Source organism: Phyllostomus discolor, chromosome 8 (assembly GCF_004126475.2).
Source record: "Phyllostomus discolor isolate MPI-MPIP mPhyDis1 chromosome 8, mPhyDis1.pri.v3, whole genome shotgun sequence".
Lineage (NCBI taxonomy): Eukaryota > Metazoa > Chordata > Mammalia > Chiroptera > Phyllostomidae > Phyllostomus > Phyllostomus discolor.
The window spans coordinates 49,193,591-49,215,732 of NC_040910.2; the positions used below are offsets into that span (position 1 = coordinate 49,193,591).

Here is a 22,142-nt window from a genome sequence, read left to right on the forward strand (position 1 = left end):
ACTTAGCCTCTCTGAGCTCCCATTTGATCTGTAAAATGGAGTGGAGGGACAGACAGATAGCCCCACTCAGTGTTGGAGCAGAACTAGGACATGGAAGGTGCCTGGTTCTTAGCTTCACCTTGGTCACCCCAGGAGGACCCTCTTGCACGCTCTCTCCTGACCACATTGAGGTCCTTGCTTGCTGGGTGGCTTGGGCAGCCTGCGTTTTCTCTCTGAACCTCAGTTTCCCATCTGTAGGATAAACATCACTGTTACTATTCCTGATACCCACATTACTTCCCAAGTGTTCTTGGGGTCCCCAGACAGCTATGCCTGGCAGAATTAGCTCTCCTTCTCTGCAGTCACACTCAGGGGGTAGCTTGTGGTCACCTGGCAGCTCATGAATTTCACATGGCCCAGTCAGGGTCAGAACAGCCTCAAGACCCTTGGGCTCCAGGCATCGCATCTGACCGCTTTCCTCTCTCAGAATCCCCACCTCTGTGCTGGTCATTCACTTCTTCTAGCCTGAGAAAGGCCCCATTTCCACTCTTAATGTCAGCTCAAGCCTCTTTCCCAGAAAGTTCCTGGTTTTCATGGATATTGGCTGATACAAATATCTGTTGAAGCATCACCCTGGTCCCACCTCCCTGTTGTGTCCATGTCTCCCCTGTTTCCAGCTGGGCATGTGCTGCCAGCTCAGTGGGACTGACATGACCCTCTGCCCCAGTCACTGTGCCCTGACTCCCCTCACCAGGGACTTGGCCAGGGTTTCAGAGAAGGACCCCTTGCTTACTCTAGGCTGTCTTGACTTTGACTTCTGGGTTGGCAACATGTGTAACCTTGGAACAGTTCTATGACCACGGGGCAGCCCTCAGGTCCTGTGATCTTTGTCTTTTTTCATCTGTCACATGGGGGCATGGATGCTGCCAGGCAGTTTCTGAGGAAGCTTGAAGTGCTATCCTGTGATTCCTGCCCCAGCTATGTTCTTAATTCACCCATGGCTCCCCATTACTCCTCTCATAAAACCAAACTAGACTGCAGGCCCTGCCCATTCCCCACCATTATCTTCCCTGTGTTCTCCTTTAATCATAATTCCAGTCACACCAGCCTCCCCGCCTCAGGGCCTTTGCATGTGCTGTGCCCTCTGTTTGGAGCTCCCTTCCCTCTGCCCTTTCCATTCCTCAGTACTACAATCCCATCACCCCTTGTGCTATGCCTCTGATCTCTGACACCATCTGAGGTCCCTTTGTATGCTTTCCTGTTTGTCTGCCCCTGCCCATGTGGGTAGGTTCCTCTCTCCCCATTCTGCTCCAGCTTCCTGTAAACGTTTCTGAGTGTATACCTGAATAAATTAATAAGTACACAAGGTAGTTGGAGAGAGGGCCTCTTCCACAGCCTGGGGCCCTCCCCCGGGCTCTTGGCTAGCCTTCCTACAGCTGCAGGTTTTAGGGAGGGGTGACTCCTGTTTATCAGTTCTCTCCACCTTAGCCTGAAGAAATGGACATCTTCAGTGGGTGTGCTGAGGGCCTGTTTGGATGTCCTCAGGCTGGGTATCCCACACCCAGCTGAACTCCGTACATTTCACAGAAGTTGCCCACGTATGGGTTCTAGTCACTGCTCTGCCACCTCAAGTTAGCCTTGGCCTCCTCACCTGAAAATGGGCTAAGTGTGTGTCACTGCACTGGGCCATAGCTCCCTACAAGGCCTGGCTGGGGGGTGCCCAGCACAGCACCCCTGTAAGGAGCTCTCATCAACATTGTTGATGACATCAAAACGTGGGATGAGGGGGACACCACTGCAAGGGAGGTGCCGGCACATTCAGGCCATGCCTCTGTTGCTGGGTACTCTTGATTGAGTGGCCAGGCCTCTCAGAGCCTCTGGGAGACTGAGTGAGACCAGCTGGGCTTGGCTGTAGTCCCTGTTGTGTCTAGGATATGTCCCTCTAGCCAGGGAAGGGCCTAGGCTCTGGGATTACAAACATATTTCAGAGAGGCAGGACCTGTGAACTTCATCATCCAGATGAGAAATAGACTTCACTGACATTTGGTGGGGCCACAGCAGGATGAGAGCCCAGCTCATTCTGCTTCTGTCACCTCCTCTGTTGCCAACATTGCTAACCTGACCTTGGGCAAATGGCTCTCTGGTCTTGGTAGATTAAGCCCTGTCACCGTGCCTAGGCCTGGCTCATTGCTGTTGTGTGAGATGATTCCTGGGAACCCAGAAAGGTAGAGGAAACTAGAGGGCAAAGAGGCAATTTCCTGCCCAGGGCCAGCCAGGCCAGCTCAGAAGAGCTAGGATCCTGCACACCCTGGCCAGGCACATCCAGGGTGCCCAGAGTGGGGGTGTCAGTTGCTGATGCCAAGGAGCTTTGCCTGACATTGTTGGAAGGCTATAGAAAGGTTGGCTTGCACCAGCCTGCTGATAAGCACATAGAAGCCAGAGCCCAGCCAGTGTTTCTGGCACCGTCAGGATAGGCAGCTGGGTGCTAGGCCACTGCCTGACCCTTGCCTCAGTTGGCACTCTCCTTGGGGTACTGTGGGATTTTCCAGGAGCTTGCTGCTTCCCTTTCAGTGTCTGGCAGGTGGGTGCTGTGAGTAGGACCTCCTCTGGCATTAATATCTCCCTCTTGGGATGACAGGCCACACCCGTAGTTGGTCTCTGTCTACATTCCATAAAGTGCTATTTGCAAAAGGGCCCCAAGAACAATTTGTCCATCAGACACTTCGAGAGCACTTGTTACAGACCAATATAGTTGTGAGTTTTACTTCCATTCAATTAATTAATGCTTCCATCAATCCTGGGAGGTAGTTAGAGAAACTGAGGCAGAGAGTTTGAGTCCCTTGCTGGAGGCCCTGTGACCAGCAAGTCAAAAGGAGCAGGGATTCAAACCTAGCCCTTGACTATTTCAGGAAGAAACAGAAGTCACACGAGTGACTTCTCATCTGCAAAGAGTTTTGAGAGATGAGAGTTTTCTCATCTGCAAAGTGGGCACCGTCACCCCCATCTGGAAGTTACATGGTAACATGGGTGTTTGGGAAGCACAAGGCCTGGCAAGGAACTGACACTTTCAGTAGGTGGTCAGTAGGCAGACTCTGGTTCCTCCTCTTCTCTGGACGGGAACATGGATACCAGGGCCTTGAAGTTTCAGGGAAGAAAACACTAGGAGGAATGGGAGGAGGAGGCAAGAATATCATGGGAACAGCAGGAGTCAGGTGGTGGCCTTGGACTACTGACTTTCATGGTGTGAGCCCAAGTCATTTCCTCCAAGAGGGCCCTTTGAGACGTCATGGATTAATCACTTACCAGGGACTAGTACAGCCTTGAAATATGAACCTTTATTAACGCTTAGCTCAGCCTTGCTAACCTCCCAGGTCTCTCTGGTTGTGAACTGGATTTCCACCAACCCCAAGTCTGCACCTGGAGTAGTAAGAGCCAGTAACTGGGAACATTTGTAACCCTCTCTGCCTGGGAGATTAAGGGAGTCAGAGAACAGGGTGGGCTGGAGGGAGGTGCCAGTGATGACAGAACACTAGATGACAGATGGCTCCCTAAACTGCTGGTGTCTGTTTGCAAAGAATTCCATGAACCACATCTCAAAGGGGCTGAGGCTCACAGACCTGATGTGACCTGCTGTGGGTCAAATGCTTTCACCACAAGGTCAAGGCAAGGGCTGGGATGTAAGTTCTCCAGGCATAGGAATCACTGTCCTATGAGGAAATGGAGGATCAATGTGCCCAGGGTTGTGCCATGGGTCAGTGGTCGAACAGAAATTGGAACCCAAGTCTCCTAGGCCTCCAGTGGCTGTTCTTTGACATTTGCCTTACCCCCTTCCAAAAAGCAGACTGTTCTAGGTTCACGCCCAAATCCAGCCACTGAAAAGCTTTGTGATGTCAGGCAAGAAGCTTAACCTCTCTGTGCTCCTTTCAGTTTCGGTAAAAGGGTCCAAGTTCGCTTTGAACTAAAGGGAGTATGGTTAAAATTAAGGAAAGGCTTACAATTCACAGAAGATTTATCAGGCCAGACTGAAGTGTCATTGGATCCCGGGACAGAAAGCAGGAACTCAGAGAAGTCACACCCTTCTAGAAAGATCTCAAAGTGCGTAAGATCCCACCTCTTTCCACGTCTTCACACCAACCCAGAACTGCAGAGGTGAGCCTGAGTGACCTCCAACGAGTTGACCCTCTCCGCCTCGTTTGCAGGGGAATGGCGGGGAGGGGACCGAGCATTATCCACAAGTTCGGCAGCCGTGATGGCTCAAGTTCACTCAGCACAGCTTCAGGGTACCTGACGAGGGTGTGGAGAGCACCTCTGGCCGCCATGCTCAGGGACAAACGCAGCACCTTGCGTATTCAAGCCCCGCCCATGGCATAACGCCCACGGCCCTTTGACTGGTCGCCGTGCCTGCCCATCTTCAGCTTCGCAACCAGTCCTCCTCGCCCTCTGGGCAACTCCCTCCGTTCCACTGGCACCAGTTGCTCCGGCCACCTCAAAGCCCCGTTCTTGTTCTCCAGCGTTTGATCATCGGGGATGCCTGTCTTCTGCCAATTTTCGCTTGTCTCCAGACCCTCACCTTCCAGCACCTCGCACCAGGCGGGACTACCCCAGGGACCCAGAATGTCTCCCAACAGCCCCGCCTCTACCCCTTAGCGATTGGCATTAGGGGCTGCCCGTCTTCTCTATGCTCACCAGTCATTGCCGTCTCAAGCACTGATTGGTCGTCTTTCAGCCAATAGGAGGGCATCATGGACCCCTCCCCGTGGCGCGCGCTAGGGGGTGCTCGAGGTGGAGCCCCGGCGGCTGAAGGAGGTGGCAGTGGCGGTGGTGGCGACAAGTCCCAGCCGGTGAGCAAGCGTGGGGGGCACGGGCGGGGTGGGGGGGAGCCGCAGGTTTTGGGGGGCCAGTGCCCTTCCGACCAAGCCAGGACGAGGCATGGCCCTGTCATGGGTCCTGGGGCGGGGGCGGACAAGGCGAGACATGACAGCAGCGTCTCGGGGGCAGGGAGAGGACAAAGCTCCCCCCCCACCCCCACCCCGACCCTCACACTCTGCGTCTGGTGTTCCTTGGGGGCCACCGTAGCCAGATCTGAGCCTCTCACTGTCAGTCCATGCGCACCTGACACCTGGTCCGTTCTCCTTGACACACACCTGAGACTGTCCGCCTCACTGACATACCCTAGGGCCACGTTTAGATGCCCCGCACATTTGGATCTGCACCCCTACATGCAACTGAGTCTGTGTCCCCACTTATGGTCCCCTTCACACACCTGATGCCGCGCCCCCACTCATGGACACCCCCACATCGCCTGAGACCGTCCCTCTTGATGATACCCCACACCCTGAGCTGTCTCCCCCTTCATCTCACCCCACCTCGCTTCTCCAACTGGGCCTGCATTTCCACACCAACACCTGAGCCTGTGACCCCAAACTCACAGCCCTCTACTCACATCTGGGCCTGTTGATATCCCTTTACTGACTTTGCTGACATCCAGGTCTGTGTTCCTCTCCCTGCCCTTCCCTTCAGCAACCTGGTTCAGGGCCCTCCGGTGCTTCCCACTATCACCACCTGCCCTGTGGCCCTAGCAGCACTCCAGTTACTCACGTATCCCATCATCAGTGCATGTGCTGGTACTTCTACATGCACCTGTGCTTACGGCCCTCTTAATCCCCAACAGCCCCCAAGGCCCTTCAATATTCCAAACCTTGCTATCTCAGGATCACTGCACAACACCCCTGCCAAAAAAAAAAGCCCACCCAATATTATCTTTTGATTTATGATAGTCTATAAAGTGCTTTCTGGGCTTAGAATAGTCCCATCCCAGACAAAACCAGAATTATCTCCATTTTAATTTAAATTTAACAAGCCTAAAGTGACTTGAATTGAGACAGAGCTCACCCTTACATAAGCATTACTTATCCTTCTCTGTGGACCACCCCCATTTTTGCTCATCTGTTGTGTTTATCTCTGAAAGTTTGGCAAGGTAGGGGACTCCCACCATCCTTGCAGCTGTTCTTCAGGCATCATGACTTTGACTGGGTCTGGAAAAATTGAGCTGGAAGGACAGCCCCTGATTGCTGCTGGAGCACCAGTCTCTGAACCCTGGGATGGGGGTGGGAATTCTGGGAGAGCAGGGCTTTAACTTCTGGGGTGCTGCCCCTAACAGGGTCATTTAGAAGGTAGTTGTGGGACCTCTGGTCCCCACTCTCACAGACTGAGGCACCTTGCTGAACCATAGGAGGTCCTTGGACCCTTGAAGTTGATGAACCCAGAGTAAGGAAACACTCTCAGTGAGGGAGTTAATGTAACAGACACTTAGACCTAAACTGCGAAACTGGAGCCTGGTGTGGTGTTGGGGCTACTTTTTCTGAAACTTTTCAATCCTGGGAGTATGATTTGCAAGTGTGCAGCACAGAAGGAGACCAGTGGCTCTGTTGTTAAAAAGCATAATGTATCCCATCTGGTGTGACTCAGTGGATTGAGCACCAGCCTGTAAACCAAAAGGTCACCTGTTCAATTCCCATTCAGGGCACATGGCTGGGTTGTGGGCCAGGTCCCCAGTTGGAGGCATGTAAGAGGCAACCAACTGATATTTCTCTACCTCCCTTTCTCCCTCCCTTTTCCTCTCTCTAAAAATAAATACATACAATCTTAAAAAAAAAAAAGCAATAACATTTCCTTTCCTGGCAGGGGTGTCCAAACTTTTGGCATCTCTGGACCACACTGGAAGAAGAGTTGTCTTGGGTCCCACATTAAATACACACTAATGCAAACTGATGAGCAAAGAAATGGTTTTAAGTAAATTTATGATTTTGTGTTGGGCCATATTCGTAGCCATTTTGGTCTGCATATGGTCTGCAGGCCACAGGTTGGACCCATTGTATAGTGCCTCTTATAAGGCCACCCCACCACCACTACCAGCCCCCATCTCTGCCTGTGAAGATGATGTTGGAATGTGCCGGACAGTGGAGGGTCATGTCACTTTCAGCTTCTCCTATGGAAACTGAAGCCATTGGAATTTTGTCTGAATTCAAAAGGCATCATTTTAAAAATGTGTGTGTTTTGTGTGCATATATGTAGATGTCATACACAGATATAGATATATATATACAGATTTATACGTACATATACTGTGTACCCATTTTATATATACATGTATACATACATGCATATATTTTATATATACATATGCAAATATATAAACTTGTATATAAACTGACAAGGTAATTTATGTACATGGAAAAAAAACAAAAAGACAGTTGTAAAGGCATATAGTGAAATAGGTGGGTGTTCCTGTACCTGCTCCCCATCTCCCTTCAGAGGCACCATGGTTAATTTCTTCTGTTTCCTTCAGAGATAGACTGTGCCTGGGGGATGCGGGACGTAGGCGGGGGGAAGTGTATCCCCTGCCCCTTTTAAACCACTGGTAAATTTGCATCAGATTTTATCAAGCACATAATGTTGATTTATATGCAGCCTCTAAGTTGTCACTCATACTTTCTTTTATAAATTCAGCTGCACCGAATAGATAGACTCATGCATGAGCGAATATGTAGTAAGCATGTGTGGTGCAGGCACTTTGAAACCTCCCTGACTTCATGGAGCTTACATCCAAGGCAGCAACTTCCTAGGAATGGCCAGGCCAAAGGATGTGTCTATTAGAAAGATGAATGTTCCTCCAGAGAGGTTCAGTGGTTAAGTGTCTCTCAGCTGTGAAGTTGGAATGTTTGTTTCCTCCTCCAGCAGCCAGGGTATTTTTTTAAATCAAGTATTCTGATCTCTCCAATTTGATAGGTAAAAAAACAACCCAAGAGATCCTTTTGAATGTCGCTTCCCTGCTTCCTGTCCATCTCTTAGGGATTCTGGCCCATGTGATGGTAATTAAATGTTAGATTTCTGTTTCTCTTCCAAAGTTAAATTAAAGTTCAATCCAGGAACTATTCGAGTTCCTCCTCTGCAAAGCTCTGAAGGAAACCTTGGGTTTGATGGGGCATAGCCCGGAGTCCCAGGACACGTCCTGAGGTGTTGGCACAAGAGGTCTTACCTTGGCAAGAACAGTTGGCTAGAAGAGCCATTCAGCTACCGCTAAATATTTTTTCCACTTGGATCTAGCAAAAGAAAGAGGGTGTCAGATGAGATTGAGAGAAGTCAGATGTTAAATTTCGGAAGCCATCTCAAGATTTAGTCGTTGGTGTTTTCCTGTTATTGGCACCAGGTAGAGGGCGTCATCAGACTGAGATCAGGCCTTTTCCCACATGCCATCCCATTTTTTCATTCTTTTCTATTTTGGCTGTTAGGCATTACAGGAATACTGCGGTGATCAGAGCTGTTAGCTTGTTTGGGTTTTATTACTGCTTAACAAAAAGTATATAGTGTGCACATGAAAGAACAAAGTAGAAGGAATAATGAAACTCATACTCAGCTCAAAAATTAGAGCGACCTTCCCCTTCCCGCAGCCCCTCCCTGGTTACTGTGCTGTTTTTAAAATGCACTTGTCAACATTTGTTTTCTTTACTGAGTACCTTTTTCCGCAGCTGAGTGCTAGGATTCCGGAGTCTCAACAGAGTTCACCAGAAGCCAGGTTTTCTGCTGAAGATCTGCCAGCAGAGTGCCCTTTCAGTCCAGAAGGAGAGCAGTGACCTCAAGGCCAGGCCACTAGCCAAGAGATGGGCCAGCAATGGCAGGTTTGGTCTCAGGCTCCTGCTATGTTACTTTCCTGGGGCAGCTGTAACAAATTATAGCAAACTAGCTGGCTTAAAACAACAGAAATTCCGTCATAGTTGTGGAGGACTAAAGGCCAAAATCAAGGTGTTGGCAGGTGCTATAGACTGAAAGTTTGTGTCTCATGCTTACATTCATCTGTTGAAACCTAATCCCCAGTGCAGTGTTATCAGGAGGTGGGCCCTGTGGGAGGTGATTAGGTCTTGAGGGTGGAGCTCTCCTGAATGGGATTAGTGCCCGTTAGAGAGAAACCCCAGAGAGCTCCCTAGACCCTTCCACCATGTGAGGACCTGGTGAGAAGATAGGCGCTATCAGAGCCTTGATCTTGGACTTCTAGTCTCCAGAGCAATGAGAAATAATTTTTTGTTGTCTATAAGCCACTGCATCTGTGCTATTTTGTTACCTCAGCCTGAACAGACTAAGGCAGTAGGGTTGGTCCTACCGACGGTCCTGAGGAGGAATCCATCCTGGCTTGTGATGGCTGCTGGCAACCCTTGGGTCTTTTGGTTTGCAGCCTCATTACTTTGCTCTCTGCCTCCGTCTCCATGGTCCCTCTTCCCTGTGTGTTTGTATATTCTACTCAGGACACCAGTCATTGGATTTAGGGCCCACCTTAAGTCCAGGAGGATCTCTTCTCAATATCCTTAACTAATTATATCAGCAAAGACCCTATTTCCAAATAAGGCCACCTTCTGAAGTTCTGGGTAGATAGGAACTTTGGAGGACCCAATTTAACCTCTACAATTGTGAAGCCAGAATCCCCTGAGGACATTATTTGAAGAAGTGCTTGTCCAGCTGCCTCCGCTGTTTTTGGCAAGATGAGGCCAGTGGAATGGAGTACATTTCCCAGCCCCTCCAGATGGCCCCGTGGACAGCCCCTGTGGGCTCCCTTGATCACATGCCCCCCTTTCTTGGGGTGGAGACATCTGCCCCGAGCTAGTAAGGACCCAGAGAAGTGAATGTGTATGTGTCAATTTTGCTCTTTGCCACCCCTTAGCAAGTGCTTACTGGTCTGAGAGCTTGGTCCTAGGTTCTCCCGGTTCTACAGAAAGGAGACCAAGGCTCAAGGGGGCTTTTGCCCAAAGACACACCAGGAAAACATGGGGAAGCCCAGACAAATGTAGGTTGGTCTGAATCCAAACAAGTAGCTGTAGCACTGTGCTTTCAGTTGCTGTTAAACACAGATGTTTGTAAACCATCCTGGAATGTCGCCATCAGTAGGGCCTCCAGGAGTGGAATAAACTCAAAGCCTCATTCTACAATCTAAATACAGCATTTGGGTGCCAGTCCTGGGGACAGGTTCAGAGGAGGCAGAAACATAGGGGCTCAGAAGTGGAGTATGCAGATGTGGATCAGACCCTCACCAAGTGATTAGGGCACTGTAATTGATTGGTCCTGATCAGAGGCTAGGGTGCTAATTCAGGGGCCCGGGAAGGTTCCCCAAGATCTGAAGCCATTAAGGAGTTTGCTCAATGGCAAAGCATTGTGAACAGTGGGAATGAGTGAGCCTGGACATGTGAGACCCAAGAGAAAGCCGAGAGGATACTAAGAGACCTGACCTGTAGCACTGGTGAGAGACTCCGGGAAGGCCAGTGGAAGAGACGGCTCACGCTGAGGCCATTGTGGGTCAGCATGGTCAGCAGGCGTGGGCTCAGAGCCTCTGGTGGCCTTCCCAGCTGTGAGATGGGGACCTGAGCTGGAGACAGGCCTTGAGAAGGGTTTCCAGGCTTCTGTGATGAAATGTGCCCCGGAGATGTCAGAGCTGTTGCTTCCTCTCCAGGCCCCTTGCCTTTGCCATGGGATGAATTGGAAAAGTGACTGTATATTTCAATTATAGCCATGCTGAGCCAAGACCCACAAGGTCCCCAGTATTTGTCGGCGCAGCATGTCCTGTCTAAAGGGCTGATTCCTGAGCTTCACTCTAGTGGCTCTGACTGAAGTCTTGGGTGAGGGCTTAGGAGTCCTGCATGAGTATCCCCAGAGATTCTGGGATAGGCGCTCCTGAAAATACCTGTCAGAATAGTTCAGAGCTAGGGGAGTATGTGAGACTCTCCCCCTGGCCTGTTGTTGGAAGATCCCTGTGGCCTTAAGAGGGGAGGGGACAGGGTGGCACTCCTGGCTTGTAGCATTATGGGGAAATGCTACCCACTACTGGTCAGGCTTCAGCCTGTGGCTGGTCTATCATTGATCTGGCAAGGGGTTGCATAAGAACCAGGCCTTGAAGAATGGGCAGTTTGGGGGCTTCTCATGGCCCCTTTTCCTGGAGTACATTGGCCAGAGCCAAATGATGGCCAGCCCTGACTGTCAGTTGGAGATTGAACCACTATTGTGCTGGGCAGTGAGGATGGTGTGGTGGGGAGCTTGGTGGGGGGCAGGTGCTTCCTAAATGACCACCATTTGATGGGCAGTGGGGTACTGCTATCCAAGTTTATTCAACAGTGTGGGGAGATGAACCTGGAGGAGGGAGAGTGGGGAGGCTGGATTCCAGAAGTCCATGCTCAGCCATTTCAGAGGCCCTGGCATGGAGGGTGGCCAGCTGAATGGTGAAAGCCAGGAGATCAGTGGTGGTAGGTGGGCTCACTCCCAGCCCTGTCTGACTCCTTGTTAGGCCGAACAATATTCAACCAATACCGGTGACCCATCTGAGCAGCACCAGGCAGGGAAGAGAGTAACAGATGAGGAAACTGAGGTCTGGGGAGATTTAGTCCAAAGTCACATGCCGAACCCTCAGAATACCAGCATGGTGTGGCAAGAAGCCTGTATGTGTTCCCACTTGGGGGATGAGGCAGAGACTGTGGAGGCAGGAACAAAAGTACCTGCCTCCTTGCAGTGGTGTGAACACTTAGCATGACCCAGGCCCTGACCTTCCTGGGAACCCCCAGCCTAGCAGGGGAAGCAAATGGAAAGTGGCCCCTCTCAACACAGCAGAGAACCATAGAGTGTTCAGTGAAAGACAGGACAGCTAACTTTGGAGAGGGGAGGCCAGGATGTTTAGGACAGGCTTTGAAGGATTTGAAGGGGTTCACTAGGCATGGAGGGAATGCAGCCAGAGCAGAACTCAGCATGTCCAGGGAATTGATTCACTCATCCAGCAAATAATTAAGTAGGTGCCAGTGCCAGGCCAGGCTCAGTGTGGTGAGAACACAGGCTTTTGGGGTTTGGATGTTATACAAGTACACCCTTTTAGTACCATTGAGGGCCTCAGTTGTCTTAGGTTGCACCACGTGCAATTGGCAACAGGTGTGGCAGCACTGTGTGCAAGGACTAAGGAGAATGATTAACTACAGAATGTTCCGGAGCTTTCAGTACTGGATGCCTGTGTGTCTGACCTGTAGAGGCTGTAGCACAGGGTTGTAGTTACCAGAGTTTGTATGAAAGGCACACACAGAAGTGAGTGAAGCAGGGAGGAACACACAGCTGCTGGCTGGGTTCGGGTTAACAGGGAGCCGTGGTTATGTAAGATGCTTTGGTTCTCTTAAGCAGAAGTTAATGCTCATTAACTGGAAAAAGGAGAGGCCTTTATCAACAGCCAGATAGGATGTTAATTGGTTTCCATTTACCAAGACATTATGGTATTTGTTCCGTGGCTGCTTGTACACTCCATTGACCAAGAGATTGCCCATTTGTGCAAATATGTCTGTGCTGGCATGAATGGTCCCCCGGGCAGGAAGCTTCCAAGGGTGTTGGGTGTGGCTGTGTGCACATGTATGCTTGTGTGCACCTGCTTGCATTTGCGGATTAGGACAACCATGCACAAGGAGTGGGGCTGCAGTGTGGGGCTCACAGGCTGGGATCCCTAGGATCCTGTGACCCCAGGTTCACAATTTCTAGACAATGGTGTTCAGTCAGTTATATTGCTGACATGACCACCTACTCCACCCCACTTCACTTTGGTTTTTTTTTGTTTGTTTGTTTGTTTGATAAGTGGAAAGATTGCCGGAACAGAAATGCTGTGTGAAAAGATGAACGTTTGTTCACTGGGGCTGGTCTGGAAATGCCACCCCCCTGTGGCGGGCAGGGGTTAGAGGGAGTCAGCCCCACTGCACCTGTGCCCCAGTTCTTGCCCCACTACAGGGGAAGACACACCTGAATCCCAGTTCATGGTACTTGTTAAAGGTGCCCCTGGAGACCATGCTGAGGCTGGGCCCGCTGGAGCCACAGGATGCTATGTCTGGTAGGAGATGCACCCCAGGGCTGGAGGAGTCAGGGAAATACACAGGTCAGGGCTCTGGGAGATGCAGGGATTGGAAACCCATCCCAAACTGGCTGAACTGGAAAGGGGGCTTTGTGGCTCTAGGCTGGAAAAGTCCAGGCTCTTCCCACACATTGGGTCCCTGGACATCCCCAGTGTGCAGACACTGCCTCCCCACTCCTGGCTTTGACTCTGAGTCGCTGCCCTCAGGCCAACCTACTTCCCTTCCCCTGGGAAAGAGGACCTCCTGGCCCAGGGACACCCTCAAAATCTCTTTGGATCTTGCACTTTGAACCCAGGAGTGTGAGATCATGACCTGGCCAGGGTCCCTCAGGTTGTTGAGGAGGGTAAGCTCCCCTTGTCCAAGGTGACAGGGGGTGGAGGGGGTGGCTGCCGAGGGTGCTGTCTCCAGGAAGGGGGCTGGACATCCGTTGCACATGTGGCCCACCTTTCAGCTTAACGCTCTCCAGACTTTCAGTCGTTGCCAAAGTCGTCAGCAGGTGTTCTCCACAGGGGAAGGGGAAGGGGAAGGGAAAGGATAGCAAGTAGGGCACACTGTCCCTCTGGTCCTATTAGAGTCCCCTGGTGTGTAGGAACACAGTGCTCAGTGGGCCTAGAAGGGGCTGGGCAGGTCTGGTGTTTGGTTGTTTGCTCGTTTGTTTTACTGTTTAAAAATCTCTTTATTTGTAATAGAACTTACACAGTAATCTGAATAACTCCCGAGTGTACAACTCAAAGAATTGTTACACATGTGTTCACACATGTACAGAGTGTTGCCTGTACAGAGTGTTGCAAGCCTGCAACTGGCTCCTCCGTGCCCCGCCTGTCATACCCTGCACAGGCAACCCCATTCTGATCTTTATCACCGCCGAAGAGTTTTGTCTGTGCTTGAATTTTTAAAATTGTGATGAAATGTATACAATATAAAATGTACCATCTTAACCATTTTATTTTTTAAAGATTTAAAAAAGATTTTATATTTATTTTTAGAGAGAGAGAAGGGAAGGAGAAAGAGGGAGAGAAACACTGATCAGTTGCAGACGAGGCCCTGCAACCCAAACATCTGCCCTGACCAGGAATCAAACTGAGCCTTTTGCTTTTTGGGGAAGACTCTCAGCCAACTGAACCACACCAGTCAGGGCTGTCTTAACCATTTTAAAGTGCACAGTTCAGTGGCATTAAGTGCATTCACATTGTTGTACAACCACCACAACCATCCATCTCCAGGACTTTTCATCTTCCCAACCGAAACCCTGTTCCCATTAAACACGAACACCCCATCCTTCTTCTCTAGCCTCGGGCACCCACGCTTCTACTCTCTGTCTCTACGAGCTGACTACTCTAGGGACCTCACATAAGTGGAATCACACAGTATTTGTCCTTTTGTGACTGACTCACGAGGTTCATCCATGTAGTAGCCTGTGTCTGTGCTTCACTCCATTTTAAGAATGAATAAGACTCCACTGTGTGGCCGGATCACGTCATGTTGCTGTGTGTGTAGATGGGGTCATTTGGCACACAGTCTTTTGTGTCTGGCTTCTTGCCCTTAGTGTGATATTTTCGAGGTTCATCTCTATTGCAGCTTGATTAGGCTTCATGCTTTGTTATTGCTGAATAATATTCCGCTGTATGGGTGGACCACATTTTGTTTACCTATTTATCCGCTGATGGACATTTGGACTCTTTCTACATTTTGGCACTAGTGCTGCTGTGAACCTTGTGTACAGGGATTTGGCAGAAGATCTGTCTTCAATTTTTGCACATGCCCAGGAGCAGAATTGCAGGGTCATGTGGTAACCCCAAATTCAGCTAGTTAAGGAGCCTGCAGACTGATTTGCAGAGTGGCTGCCCCGTCTATATTCCCTGTGTGTGAGGAGGACTCGGGGTTCTCTGGGGCAGGTTCAGGCAGACCTTGGCAGGATGAGTCTAGAGAACATGGTCCTGTGTTTGGGTCCCGATGGTGCCACAAGGCACCCAGGAGCAGATGAAGGGTGCTTACCTGGTGAAGGGCAGAGTCAGCTTTGACCCTGTGACTCTGCCTCCCCAATTGCGCAAGGAGATACTTCCTTGACCTGTGAGTGGGGGAGGTCAGGGTGCAGCCCTCTACCACTAGACCCATGGGGACCACAGGGATGACCATTATGACCAGCTCATCAGGGGGTGATGAAGCAGGGGTGAGTGGGTGAGGGAAGCGACACCAGGACAGGACCAAATGGGTGGTTTTTAGAGTATTTTTCATTAAACTTAGGATGCTTTGTATGATTTTCTCTCATACCCTCCCTGGTGATGTGGTGGGACCAGGTGGGACTGGAAATCCTGACAGCCCCTTCTCCTTGGGGAAGCTTGGAGAGGGGGAGTGGGGAAGGGCCACTTGTCCCTTACAGGGACGTGAATGCCAATGCTGTCGAGGGTGAGGCCCTCAAACAGGGGCCTCCTGCCCCCACGTTGGTGCCACCCGAGCTTCCCCCGCTGGAAAACAGCCCCACCAACCCCAGGTCTCAGGCAGAGCTTGGGTGGGCTCCTGAGTCCCTCCTTAAGACCCTACCCTCTCACTTGAGTAACCCCATAGGTGTCCTCTCTGGACTTCCCCGCCTCACTGTGCCCTCCCCAACTGTAGCCCAGAGTGACCCTTGCCTCCCTCAACCCAACTCTTTTCCCCTCCCTCTCACTGGTCAGCTAGCTCCAGCCCCAGGGCCTGGGCACCTCCTGTGTCACTGCCTGGAAAGCAGCACCTACCAAACTCTCTGCCTACTCTCTGTTTATTGGGGCCTCTGCCCCAACACCGTCTCTCAGGGAGGCTGGCCCAGCCACCCAGTCTTGAGTCTGAGCCCCTTTCACATGGTCAACTCCTTGCTTGCCTCCTTCAGAGTTGTGTCACTCCCTGAGTGACTTGCTTGCTTCATGAAGGCAGGCCAAGTGCCTGTTCACTGCTATGCCCCCAGGGCTGGCAGGGCAGGCACGGAGACTGAATGACCATCCTCCTGGGCAGCTGTTGGGCTTCAGGCAGTGCTGGCTGTTCTGGCATCTCATTGTCTTACGTTGGCCTGGAATCAGCCTCTCTGTGACTCCCTTGAGCTGTCCACAGGGTCCCCACCCCCCAAAAGCTGCACCTCTTCCTGTGACATCCTGTGTCAGTGTCCTGTGGCTGCTGTAACAGACTGTCACACATACAGAGGCAGAGAGCCACACAGGCCTATGTCTTTCAGTTCTGAGGTCAGAGCCCATAATGAGTGTGCAGGGCCACACTTCTCCTAGAGACTCTAGGAAGCAGCCTGTGCCCGGCCTTCTCTGGCTCCCAGAAGCACGTCCGAGCTCTGGCTGATGGCCCTGCCTCCAACTTCAGAGCCAGCACTATAGTATCTCCACAGCTCTCTGAAGTCGTCACATCTCTTCTAACCCTTCTGCCTCCCTCTCATGAGATGACACGGGGGCCATGCTGATAATCCAGGAAGGTTTCCCCACCTCAGGATCTGTAGCTTGATCACACCTGCAGAGTCCCCTTGCCATATAAGGTAGCATGTTCACAGGTTCCAGGGCGTTAAGATAGACATCTCGGGGGGCCTTTATTCAGCTCTCCACAGCCCTTTAAATGTTGAACCAAGGTGATCCTTATGGCTCCCCTTTCTAGAACCATATCCTTCAGTGTCAGGATAAGAGGATTGTAGGACCTCCGGCCCCTGCTCATGGGCCTCCCAACCTGGTCCTACTGGTGGTACCATTCCTGTTGTCAGGTCTTCTTACCAGGAGTGAAGGAGTGCGTTCCCCTCAGTGCCCACTGGCCAGGCTCCAGGCCCTGAGTGCCCTTTGGAGGGCTGGGCTGGTGTAGGGGGAGGGCAGCACAGTGAGCGTTGGGGTGGAGGGAAGGTGTGAGGGCAGCAGGGACCAGGATGCAGAGCAGGAGCAGGCGCCCCACCCCATACTGCCACGGCCCTGTGCCCCGCACCAACTCTACACCTCCGTCTACACAGTGGGGTTTCAGACCCACAGGCCACACGTTGATGTCTATCCCTTAAGCTCACCAGATTGGCTCCTGCAGCTGCCGGGATCTGTGCTTTGGGCTTTGTCTGTGCTTTCAGGGGCCCTCGGGGTGCAGCCAGAGCCTCCTGTCTGCCTCCCCTGCACTGGAGCTCCTTTGGGGAAAGGGGAATCGTTCAGGATGAAATAGTATTGAGACTGCTTGGAAGCTGGGCTCCCTGTGGCTTTGAAGCTTGGTTTTGTTTGTTTTTTTTTGTTTTTGTTTTTGTTTTTGTTTTGCATGTGCATCAAGACAGGGGTTGCCTCGGCCCTTGTTCTGGTCATGCTTCTCCAAGTCTCACTGCCAAAGTGGGGAGATAAGCCAGCAGTGCCCCAGCGGTCGGCAGCAACGGTTACCACCATAGTGGTTTCAGGCAAGGACTCCCAGTGCCTCAGCCTCTGCAATCTGTGAAGCAGCCTGGGTTGATGCCAACTGGGTCAGAGAGCACAGAGCAAAGGGTTTAATAAACAATAGCTGCCATTGTATAGAGCGTCTCCCTTTGCCCCATTCTCACCCCATGGCAGAGCCAGAGTTGGGCCCCAGCGAGAGCCTTGGCTTGAGGCCCCACACTTGCCGACCCCCAGCACCCAGCTCCAAGGAGACGCCACGGTCAGAGTGTACCTGCCAGGAAGAGCACTGGTCACCCCACAGACCACACAGCTCAAATCGCTCTCACGGGGCTCCAACGGTTGCTGGTGCCCCCTACCCTGCCCACAATGCTGAGCCCCTGGCTCGGACACAGAGTGGACAGACAGGAGCCAGGTCACTGGGCCAGCTCTTCAAAAGCCACAGGCATCTGAAATGTGTTTCTCTGAATGCTTTGGCACATCCCAGAAGCTACTGGATTTCTCAATGCATTGTTTCCAGTAGGGTTTTTCAGAAAAAATTTTAGACTTACAGAAAAGTGACAAAAGTTACTGAGAGTCTCGTATTGCCTTCAACCTGGCTTCTCCCTGTGTTAGCATCTCTGTCACCACATGAGTTTCTGAGCCAGGAAATCTGCCCTGATGCAACGCTCGGACTCATCTCCAGAGCCAATTCAGATTTGCCCGGTTTTTGCCGTGATGCTCCCGTTCTGGTCCAGGCTTACACTCCCACTCAGTCCTCCGTCTCTTACTTCGTCCCTGATCCGTGACTGTTCCTTGGTCTTTCCTCAGCCCTCACACATTTGCTGAGAACGTCTCAATCCATTGTAGCATGCCTCAGTGTGGTCCGGTATTTCCTCATGATCAGAGGGAGGCTGTGTGCTTTTGGAAGGAACCCCACAGAAGCGATGTTGTATCCTTCCCAGTGCCCCCAACATGCTTCTGTGGGATTTCCCTGTTCATAAGTTACCTGTGGAAATAAAGGAAGACAACCCAACTGAGAACAGAGCCTGCTATTCAGAGCTTGCCAGAGCCAGGGGGCCAGCTGCCACTCCTGCATTTGGCAGAGACTCAAGGCAGGCAGGGGAGAAGGGGCTTTCTCGAGAAGGGAGGGTCCAGGGCTCCCGCAAAGGCTGTTGGCATAGGGAAGCCTATGTGACTGGTTAGGGCAGGGGTGTCAAACTCATTTCACCAGGGGCCACATCAGCTTCGCAGTTGTCTTCAAAGGGCTGAATGTAGTTTTAGCACTGTATAAATGTAACTACTCCTTAACTGTTAAGCGAGAGCTCAGTGCTGCTGCCGGGTAGAAACAAGGTGCTGGGCCAGATAAAACAAGGTGGAGGGCCAGATTTTGCCCTTTGGCCTTGTGTTTGCTGCCTGTGGGTTGGGCTGTATATTTGGAGTTAAAAGCAGGAGCAAAAATTAGGGAGGCTGCAGTCACTGACCAAGTCCCCATCAGATTAGACTGATTGATGCAGAAGTGGTGGTCAGGTCCTGCTGTCATGCACAGTCTGTGCTTTGTCCCTGTGTATATTGCCTTTCTTGCCTGAAGGGTGGGGGTGGGGTTTGCATTTTTATTGAGATATAATTGACACATAACATTATAGTATTTTTAGGTGTGCAGCATAATCACTTTATATTTGTGTACATTGAGAAATAATCACAGTAGGTCTAGTTAACAGCCATCACCACACATAGTTACAGATTTTTTTTTCTTGCACTAAAGGTACTTTTCGGGAACAATCCCAGACTCCACCACAAACCTCACATAAACCCAATTCCCCCACATTGTTCTGCACGTCCGTGAACCATCCAAGGCCATGCAGGCGGCTCACTTCAGAGGTTCCTCAGCTTTCACTCTGAATTCAGGATTGTGTAGTTGAACTTTTTAAAAAGAATTTTAAGATACACTTATTGATTTTAGGGGAGTGGGGGGTGGGGAGAGAGAAACATCGATCGACTGCCTCCCACACATGGCCCCACTGGGGACCGAGTGCACAGCCAAGGTATGTGCCATGAGCAGGGATGAGAACCTGCCCGTCACCTTTCGGTGCGTGGGACAGGGCTCCAGCCAACTGAGCCACCTGGCCAGGGCATTTCTTGTCTTTTTGAGAATAGCCATTCTAACAAGTGTAAGGTGATATCTCACTATAATTTCGATATTTTAAATTGAGGTATAATTGACTGTGGTTTTGATTTGTATTTCCCTGATGATTAGTGATGAGCACTTTCTCATTACCTGCTGGCTATTTGTATATCTTTAGGAAAATGTCTATTCAGATCCTTTTCCCATTTTTAAATCAGGTTGCTTGTTTTTTTAGTATCGAGTTGTATGAGTTAACATTTTTTAGGAGCAAACATTTATAACTGGCCTGATCTAACATCCCATCTCCCCTGCCCAGATACCACTTTATTAAGAATCCATCTTTGAGTTTGCAAGTGACTTGTTCTGAAAAGACCAATTGTGGGTTTTGAAGCAAAACCAAAGTCTGTGTCCCCTTCAAAATGGTGCCTGCGAGTACCAGCTGGGCTTTGCCTCGCCCTAAAAGTCCTGGCCAGGTGTGCAAGTGCTTGTCAAGGAAGACTGTGTTACCCTGAGCAAGTGGCCACCCCATCTCACCCTGCACCCCCTGCAGCTGGGCTGTGATTTGCTTCTCCCTCTCATACTCCTCAACCTTGGAGAACTCAGGGCACTTGTGACCCCAGAGAGCACCTTTCTGCTGTGACGGGAGACACAAGAGGGCACCGCCTGGGCCTGGTACCTCCCAGATGTGTGCATGTATTTGAGTGTACACGTATATTCATATATAATGTAATATATAATGTTAACAGAACAAAATCCAACTAACTTTTAAAGATGTTATTGACTTTATTCAGAGATTCATGAATCAGACAGCATCCCATCTAACAGAAAGGAGCTCTGAGAACCTGTACAATTTTATAGGCGGAAGGGTGGGACAAGGAGGTTAATAGCAATGAGTAGATTGTGTGGCAAGGTCACCTTCATTTAGAGGACAGCAGGGGTATGTATATCAAGCAGGTGATCTTACCATTGTTGACCAGGTGACTCCAGATTGACTGATTTAATATTCCACTCCTGGTATTGGCTGAAACTGTAATTAAGTTAGATATGTGATGAGTCATTTGTCTTTTATTGTCTCTTTTTTTTAACAACAAAGAGATGAAGATCACTTCTTACATCACAGTGTGTAACACAGTGGTTTGTGTTTGCTGGTTGAGACCCATTATTCATGAAGTAAATTTACTTGGTTGTAATCAGGTTTACTGAAATTAAGTAGAGGAGAGCAAATGGCACTTTTAAAAAAAATAAAAGCTATCTTTTACTTCCTGAAACGTTTTCTTTATGGCATGAATGCATGAGTATATGTGAATATAAGTGAATGTATGATGTAAAATGTATTTCTTAGTGCAGATTATTGTTAAAAAGATTTCTTAACACAAATAACTAGTTAGCTAATAAACATATGAAAACATTTTTTCAAAAGAAAGAAATTTGGTATTACTAGCAATAAGAGAAGGAATGAGGTACAAGAGAAACAAAAGAACATTAAGAGCCCTCCTTGCCCAGTTGCCTCCCTTGGTGCAAATCCCTGGCCTTTTGCTCCAGGGAGAGGAAGGGTAGCAGGTGCTGCAGAGGCTGAAGGAAGTCAGAGCAGGAGCAGGTGGCTCTGACACGTGGGTTGCTTGTGTCATCTGAGACCTCCCACTATACAGGCCTCAACCTGGGCCATGTGGGCCATTGGTCACTATTTAGTTGATGATGCCCAAGGAGCCCACGTTCTTGAGCATAGATGAGGGGTCCCAACCTGGGGGTGCTGGGCATATACACAGGAGACCCAGCCAGGGTGTCCCCACACCAGTGGCAAAGGGACCTGGTGACTGCCCTGAACCCGGATGCCGTGCAGGGCAGTAGGAGGTGCAATTCAGTGCAGGGAGGCCTCCCTGGGGCCAGTGTGCATGAATTCAGAATCACGTGGCTGTTTGTGGGGGGAGACTAGTGGAGAGCATGGAGAGGGTCTGACCACAGAAGGGCACTATGGCTGGGGGCGGGGGGGTGGTCACACCTGGGTTACGTCCTCTCTCTGTTACTGGTGAGTGCATGTACAATTGCCAGTTATAAAAAGTCACAGGGATGTAAACTACATCATAGGACTATATAGTCAATAACATCGTAACAACTGTGTGCGGTGTCAGATGGGCACAGACTTATTGGGGGATCATTTTGTCATTATATAACTGTCTTATCAATGTTGTACAGCTGAAACTAATATAATATCGTATGTCAGCTATAACTGAGGAAAAGTCCAGTCCCCTCTACCTCGGCCCCTGTCACATCTGGCACGTCCCCATGGCCATTGACAGCACACTGCAAATTCTTGGTCTGTTCCTGTGCTTCACCCCTGGGCAGCGCCCCACCAGATCCAGGTCGGTTTGCCCATCAGTAAAAACCTAGGTGGCAGTCTCCCATGGCCATACAAGACAGAGATGTCTCCCTCCTCCCCTTCACTGGGGCCAGCAGCCAGCGGTGGCCTTACCGGCTCGCAGGTCTTTGTACTCAAGTGTTGGGGCTCAGCACATATCCTAAGGCAAAGAGGTGCCACCCTGGGTGTCCCTCCTTCCACACCCTGTCACGCCGCACGGTTGCACTGTGGCCCCGGACATGCGAACAGCCCTCCCTAGGGTGGCGCCTGCCTTTCCCATCACATGCACAGGTGGGCACCTGTCATATTTTTAAGTTGTTTCATTCAGGTGACCTGGATGTTTCTTTGCCTTATTTTGTCTTTGTTGGTTGTTTTTTTGTGTTTTTTGTTTGTTTGTTTTTTGAAAACTGATTTGAAAGAGCAAAGAGCTCTTT

General features: G+C 50.5%; 1 protein-coding gene across 3 annotated transcripts in view; it reads left to right on the forward strand.

The window, feature by feature from the left end:
* Positions 1 to 4,716: 4,716 nt before the first annotated feature.
* SLC25A42 (solute carrier family 25 member 42) overlaps positions 4,717 to 22,142 on the forward strand; it is a 30,872-nt gene continuing 13,446 nt past the window's right edge. The window contains exon 1 of one of the 3 annotated variants that reach the window (XM_028520813.2): positions 4,717 to 4,820. The gene's annotated coding sequence lies outside the window, so the exon portion shown is untranslated. Of the gene's footprint in view, positions 4,821 to 21,392; positions 21,713 to 22,142 lie in introns of those variants that run through there. The other 2 variants (XM_028520812.2, XM_036032625.1) reach the window with 2 other exon arrangements.